This window comes from Chlorocebus sabaeus, chromosome 21 (genome assembly GCF_047675955.1).
Source record: "Chlorocebus sabaeus isolate Y175 chromosome 21, mChlSab1.0.hap1, whole genome shotgun sequence".
Classification (NCBI taxonomy): Eukaryota; Metazoa; Chordata; class Mammalia; order Primates; family Cercopithecidae; genus Chlorocebus; species Chlorocebus sabaeus.
Window position 1 is genome coordinate 27,201,480 of NC_132924.1, and position 6,756 is coordinate 27,208,235.

Here is a 6,756-nt window from a genome sequence, read left to right on the forward strand (position 1 = left end):
GGAAACAGTGGATTTGAACTATACTTAAGACAAAATGGACCTTACAGACATATAAAAGATACTCCATCCAACAACAGCAGAATACAGATTCTTCTCAAGCACACATCAACATTCTCTAGGATAGATTAAGTTAGGCCACAAAAGAAGTCTTAACCAATTTAAGACCATTGAAATCATATCAAGTAGAGTTTTTGACCACAATGGTATAAAACTAGAAATCAGTAACAGGAAGGAATTCAGAAAAGTTACAAATAAAAATTAGGCAACCAATGGGCCAAATAATAAAAAGAGAAATTTAAAAATATCTTGAGACAAATGAAAATGGAAACACAATAGACCAAAACTTATGGAATGGGACAAAAACAGTTCTAAAAGGGAAGCTGATGGTAATAAATGCCTACCTCAATAAAGAAGAAAGATCTCAAATAAACAACCTAATATTACACCTGGAGAAACTAGCAAAAAAGAAACTAAGGCCTAAAATAGTAGAAGGAAGGAAATCATAAAGATCAGAGCAGAAATACATAAAATAGAGATGTTGGCTTTTTGAAAAGATAAAATGGACATATATTTAGCTAGACTAAGAAATGAAAAAGAGACATACAACTGATACCACAGGAATGGAAAGAAACATAAGAAACTACTATGAACAATTACACCCCCCCAAAATTGGATAACCTAGAAGAAATGGACAAATCTCTAGAAATAAACGATCTACCATTATTGAATCATGATGAGATATAATCTGAACTGACTAATAATAAGTAAAAAGATTTAATGAGTAATAAAAAGTTGTTTATCAAAGAAAAGCCCAGGAACTAATAGTTTCACTAATTCTATCAATTTTTTTTCTTTTTCTTTTCTTTTTTGTTCACATAAGGTCTTGCTCTGTTGCACAGGCTGAAGTGCGGTGGCATGATCTCAGCTTACTGCAACCTCTGCCTCCTAGGCTTAAGTGATTCCCCTGCCTCAGCCTACCAAGAAGCTGGAACTACAGGTGTACACCACCAGACCTGGTTGTTATTATTATTATTATTATTATTATCATCATCATCATTGATATGGGGTCTCACCATGTTGCCCAGGCTGGTCTCAAACTCCTGGTCTCAAGTGATCCTCTCATTTCAGCCTCCCAAAGTGTTGGGATTATAGGTATGAGACACCGTGCCCAGCTTACCAAATGTTCAAAGAATAATTAACGCCAATACTTTTCAAACTTTCCCAAAAAAATTGAAGAGGAAGGAACACTTCCAAACTCATTTTAGGAGACAAGCATTACCCTGATACTGAAACGTGAAAATTTCCTCCTAACCCCCGGCAGGGTGTGAGATGCGGGTGTGGCTCATTTCTTCAGTGCCCCACTGCTCAAACCTCTGGGAGAACATATATATGGGCAGGCTGTGGGGTTCCAACCCCAAGGCAGTGTCTAGGGGTGAATGTTATAGCTCCTGAAGCCCCAGTGGGCATGTGCTACAGGATGCCCTTTTAGTTTGCCATCTATAGGTGGCTTGTGTTAGTCAGCTCAATTAGACTCCCTACCTTGCTGCAATATCGGAAGGCCTTCTGTATCCCAGGGTTTCTTGCGTTGGTGCATCAGAAGAATCAGATCACACATGGGCTTGGAGAATGAGTGCAAGGTTTTATTGAGTGGAAGTAGCTCTCAGCAGATGGAGGAACCAAACGGGAAATGTTTTTCCCTTGGAGTTTGGCCGTGGGCCTGACTCTTCCTTGATCGCTCCAGTCAAACTCCATGTCATTCCACCAGTTGATGGCCTGCCGGCCTGCCAGTGCCCATTGGTATGCTCTTCTGCCAGTGTGCTCTCAATGACCAGCCACTTGTGTCTTCTTCCACTGATGCGTCCTTCATGATGTCCAGCCACTCGTGTATCTGCCTGCTAGGGTCTCTGGGGGTTTACAGGCACAGAATGGGGGCATGGTGGGCCAGGGAGGTCTTGGAAAATGCAACATTTGGGCAAGAAGGCAGGAGTGCCTGTCCTCACCTAGGTCCATGGAGGTGTAGCCCTAGCCGGGACCACAACCTCTCTCTACCCAGCACTTCTCTTCCCTCTTTCCGTATCATTTAAAGGGGCCACACTCTTCCCTTCCCAGCACTCCCATATCAATACTAAAAACAGACAAGGAAGCTACAAGAACAGAAAATTATTGGCAAAAATTCCTAATTAACATAGATATAAAAATTATCTACAAAATATTAGGAAAGTGAATTCAACAGTGTATTGAAAGGATAATACACTATTACCAAGTGGGATTTATTCTAAGATTCAAAATGCTTTAATATACAAAAATTTATCAAGGTGCTACACCACATTACAGAATGGACAAGAACTATATGGTTATTTCAATAAATACAAAAATAGCATTTGACAAAATTCAACACCACTTCATTATACAAACTCTTAATAAATTTGCTTTAAAATAAATATTTCTCAACACAATAAAGGCCACATATGAGAAACCCAAAACTAATATCATACTCAATGGTGAAAAGTTGAAAGCTTTTCCTCTAAGATTAGGAACAAGAGAGAATGGTTACTATCACCACTTCTCTTCAATATATTACTGGAAGTCCTAGCCAGAAAAATTAGGGAAGAGAAATAAATAGAAGGCATCCAAATTGGAAAGGAAGAAATTAAATTGCCTCCATTTTTAGATGACATAATTTTATATATTAAAAACCCTGAAGATTCCTCAAAAACTTTTAGAACTAGTAAGTGGATTTAATAAAGTTGCAAGACACAAAATCAACATACAAAAATTAGTGACATTTCTATATGCTAACAACAAACTATCCAAAATGGAAATCAAGAACACAATCTCATTTACAATAGTATTAAAGTAAAAAACAATAAATTTAACCTAGGAGATGACAGATTTGTCTGTACACTGCAAACTATAAAACATTAATTAAAGAAATTGAGGTAACACAAATAAATGGAAAGTTATTTTATGTTCATGGCTTGGAAGAATTAACATTGTAAAAATGTCCATAATATCCAAACTGATCCACCAATTCAATGCAATCCCTCTCAAAATTCCAACATTTTTCAAAGAAATAAAAAGCAATCCTAAAATTTCTATGAAACTGGAAAGGATTCCAAATAACCAAAGCAATCTTGAGCAAAAAGAACAAAGCTAAAGGCAACACATTCTGGTTTCAAAGTCTACTTCAAAGCCATAGAAATCAAAACAGTGTGGTACTGGCCTAAATGCAGACATATAGACCAATGGAACTGAATAGAGGGCTCAGAAATAAGTCCACACATTTACAGTCAGTTTATCTTCAGCAAGTTGTTAAGATCACACAATGAAGAAAGAGCAATCTTTTTAATAAATGGTGTTGTGAAAACTGAATATTCATATGCAGAACAATGAAATTGGACCCCTATTTCATCTTATTTCACTTTTATAATCCAATTTCACAATATCCAGTGTATATGAAAAGATGTTCAACATCCTAATAATCAGAGAAATGTAAATTAAAATCTCAATGAGATTATCACCTTACACCTGTGAGAATGACTTTTATTAAGAAAGACAAAAAAGCAGCAAACATTGTCAAGAATTTGCTGAAAAGGGAACTCTTGTACACTGTTAGTAAAAATGTAAATTTGTGCATTCATTATGGAAAAAAGTATGGGGTTTCTAAAAAAGTTAAAAATAGAACTATTGTGTGAGTTAGCAATCCTACTTCTGGGTATATATCCAAAGGATATGAAAGTAGTATGTTGAATAAATATCTATACTCTCATGTTTATTGCAGCGTTATTTACAATGGCCAAGACATGGAATCAGCCTGGGTGTCCATCACCAGATAAACAAATTTTTTAAAATGTAGCATATACACAATGAAATAGTAGTCACACTACACAATGAAATAGTACTCAGAAAAGAGAGAAATACTGTTATCTGTGACAAAGCAGATGAAAATGGTGGGCATTATGCTTAATGAAATAAGCCAGATACAGAAAGACAAATACTGCTTGATCTCACTTATTTGTAGAAAAATAAAACAATTGAATTAATAGAAGCAGAGGGCAGAATGATGGTTACCAGGGGCTTCAAAAAGGGAGGTGGTTAGGGGAATAAAAAGTTGTTGTTTAAAGGTACAGTTTTGGTTACACAGGAGAAATAAGTTCTGGAGATCTGTTGTACAGCATAGTGACTATAGTTAATAGGAATAGATTGTATACCTAGAAATTGCTAAGAGAATAGATTTTAAATGTTCTCATCACAAAAAAAGAGGGACTCCTCCCTAACTCATTTTATGAGGCCAGCATCATGCTGATACCAAAACCTGGCAGAGACACAACAACCAAAAAAAGAAAACTTCAGGCCAATATGCCTGATGAACATCGATGTGAAAATCCTCAATAAAATACTGGCCAACCGAATCCAGCAGCACATCAAAAAACTTATCCACTACAATCAAGTCAGTTTCATCCCTGGGATGCAAGACTGGTTCAAAATAAGCAAATCAATAAATGTAATCCATCACATAAACAGAACCAACGACAAAAGTCACATGATTATCTCAATAGATGTGGAAAAGGCCTGCAATAGCATTCAACATCTCTTCACATTAAAAACTCTCAATAAATTAGGTATTGATGGAACATATTTCAAAACAGTAAGAGCTATTTATTACAGACCCACAACCAATATCATACTGAATTGGCAAAAGCTGGAAGCATTCCCTTTGAAAATCTGCACAAGACAAGGGTGCCTCTCTCATCACTCCTATCTAACATATTATTTGAAGTTCTGGTCAGAACAATCAGGCAAGAGAAAGAAAGAAAGCATATTCAAATAGGAAGAGAGGAAGTCAAATTTCTCTATTTGCAGATGACCTGATCCTATATTTAGTAAACCCCATCACCCGAGCCCAAAAACTCCTTAAGCTGATAGACAAGTTCAGCAAAGTCTCAGGATAGAAAATCATTGTGCAAAAATCATAAACATTCCTATACAACAATAACAGACAAGCAGAGAGCCAAATCATGAGTGAACTCCCATTCACAATTGCTACAAAGACAATAAAATACATAGGAATAAAGCTAACAAGGGATGTGAAGGACCTCAAGGAGAACTACAAACCACTACTCAAGGAAATAATAGAGGACAACAAACAAATGTAAAAACATTCTATCCTCATGGATAGGAAGACTCAATATTGTGAAAATGGCCATACTGCCCAAAGCAATTTATAGGTTCAATGCTATTCCCATCAAACTACCATTACATTCTACACAAAATTAGAAGAAAAAAATACTTTAAAATTCATATGGAATCAAAAAAGAGCCCACATAGCCAAGACAATCCTAAGGATAAAGAACAAAGCTGGAGGCAACATGCTCCCTGACTTCAAACTATACTACAAGTTTGCAGTAACGAAAACAGCATGGTGCTGGTACAGACATATAGACCAATGGAACAGAAGAGAGACCTCAGAAGTAGGTCTATATATTGGTTTGTGTAGACCAATGGAACAGAATAGAGACCAATGGAACAGAATAGAGACCACACACCTACAATCATCTAATCTTTCACAAATCTTTGAAAAACAAGCAATAAACAATTCCCTGTTTAATAAATGGTGCTGGGAAAACTGACTAGGCAAATGCAGAAAATTGAAACTTTCTTATACTTTATACAAAAATTAACTCAAGATGGATTAAAGACTTACATGTAAGCCCTAAACCATAAAAACTTTAGAAGGGAACCTCGGCAATACCATTCAGGACATAGGCATGGACAAAGATTTTATGATAAAATTGCCAAAAGCAATTGCAACAAAAGCTAAAATTGACAAAGCAGATCTAATCAAACTAAAGGGCTTCTGCACAGCAAAAGAAACTATCATTGGAGAGAACAGGCAACCTACAGAATGGTAGAAAAATTCTGCCATCTACCCATTTGACAACAGTCTAATATCCAGAATTTACAAGGAACTTAACTTTACAAGGAAAAACAAACAACCCCATCAAAAAATGGGTGAAGGATATGAACAGACACTTCTCAAAAGAAGACATTAATGCAGCCAACAAACATATGAAAAAACTCAGCATCACTGATCATTACAGAAATGCAAATCAAAACCATAATGAGACACCACTTCATGCCAGTCAGAATAGTGATTATGAAAAAGTCAAGAAACAACAGATGCTGGTGAGGCTCTGGAGAAATGACAATGCTTTTGTTTATGGGACTGTAAATTCTTTAAACCATTGTGGAAGACAGTGTGGTGATTCCCCAAAGATCTAGAATCAGAAATAACATTTGACTCAGCAATCCCATTACTGGGTATATACCCAAAGGAATATAAATCATTCTATTATAAAGTTACATGCACATGTATGTTTATTGCAGCACTATTCACAGTAGCAAAGACATGGAACCAATCCAAATGCCCATCAATGATAGACTGGGTAAAGAAAATGTGGTACATATACACAATACTATCCAGCCACAAAAAGGAGTGAGACCATGTCCTTTGCAGGGACATGAATGAAGATGGAAGCCATCATTCTCAGCAAACTAACATGGGAACAGAAAACCAAACACTACATGTTCTCAATTATAAGTGAGAGTTGAACACACAGGAACACATGGACACAGGGAGGGGAACAACACACACCAGGGCCTATCGGAGGGCAGGGTAGGTGGAGGAAAGGGAGAGCATCAGGACAAACAGTTAATGGCTATGGGGCTTAAAACCTAGGTGACAGGTTGATAGGT